This window comes from Frankliniella occidentalis, unplaced genomic scaffold, assembly GCF_000697945.3.
Source record: "Frankliniella occidentalis isolate FOCC.00 unplaced genomic scaffold, Focc_3.1 Scaffold280, whole genome shotgun sequence".
NCBI lineage: Eukaryota > Metazoa > Arthropoda > Insecta > Thysanoptera > Thripidae > Frankliniella > Frankliniella occidentalis.
Genome location: NW_026267406.1, coordinates 235,078 through 236,576, shown reverse-complemented (window position 1 = coordinate 236,576; position 1,499 = coordinate 235,078).

The following is a 1,499-nucleotide window of genomic DNA, read 5'->3' as shown; positions in this document are numbered from 1 at the left end:
AGTAAAATATTATAAAATATTGTAAGCTTCCGTTTCGGGTGCCGAACAATTTTTCATACCGCTCCCGACGATGCGTTCGGCTGCTTCGGCAGTTCTCGCGTCTCGCTGAGTAGTTTGAAAGTAAACAGGCGTCAAGCGGCAATGGGTCCGCTTCAGTTTATCAAAAAATAACTAGTGAATGGTTATCGATGAAATAATATTCTCTTCCTGCGCACTTGTTGTGAACCGGAATGGTCCTACGAGCTGGACAAGCTTCAAGGTTGTCGATTAGTTGCGTTGCGTTCTAAAATCTTTAGCGTTGCTGTCCACAGAAACTATATTTGTGTCCAGATCGTTAACAAAGTTGCTGCCTTGCATTGCACATGGTTATTTTTAGCAGATGATACCTTACAAACATTTTGACTAAACATAAAGAATATATAAGTAACTTTAAGGTGTCAGCTAGCTTTTACTCTCGATGAGTACAGAGAACCATAAGGGCAGACCAGAAAACAATTCATTTGGCGATGGGGGGCCGAGTGAGTGAGTGAGTGAGTGCCCGAGCGCCCGAGTGTCGCGTCGGTCGCGGCAGGCCCCTGCTCAACAATACTAGGGTCCCACAGCCGCGACTGCCACACCCGGTACGCTTCCCCCTCCCTCCCCTTTATTAATAATGCCTGTCAAAGACGATAAACGAGTGAAACATTTAAAAAATGATGCAAAACCACCACAAATAAAAATCAAACTAGAAATATTAAAACGCAGATATACTATAGTATTAAATTGGTATCATCTGCTTTCAAGATAGATTCTTGATTTAGATTTTTTGTCAATCAGTTGGTAGCGAGCTCAAAAAGTCTGATTTTTCATTTGCCATGTCCACGTTTAAGTTTTCACTAAGTTAAGCATATTTACCTTATGGCAACTTTAACTTTGAGATGATAAATCTTGTTTCTGAACTGTGTGAACTCCACCATCTGATTGACCCGAGGAACACCCAGTGCAATGAGTTGTTGACAAGAAACGAGGGGGAAATCACTTGCGTACTAGCTCGTACACCCAGGCCTGTACTAAAGACGTACTAATTCGTACTAACAGCGTAATAACGCGTACTGATGGCAAAAATCAAGCGTAATAGTGCCGTAATAAGATTATTCTGCATAAATGATAAAAAATTGCACAAAAAATTGGGTGTACTAACGTGTACTAACGTACTAACTCGTACACTCAGATCTGGAGTGATTTCCCCCTCGACAAGAAACAATTCGAAAGTCAGCAAAGTTGCTACCTGAAACAAATACAGTGTATGAACTGTTAAATTCCTGCAAAGCAAATGCTCTGCAATTGCGGAGGAACATTCATGCTTGTAACTACAAAGAATTTCACTTTAAAAAATATTTTGCATACTGCAAAGCATGGTTTTGCAATTGCATAGAAAATGCTACGTAGTTTCGAAGTATCCGAATCCTTTGCAAGTCTGGAAAGCATTGCTTTGCAGAAATTTAACGGTGTGAACAGTA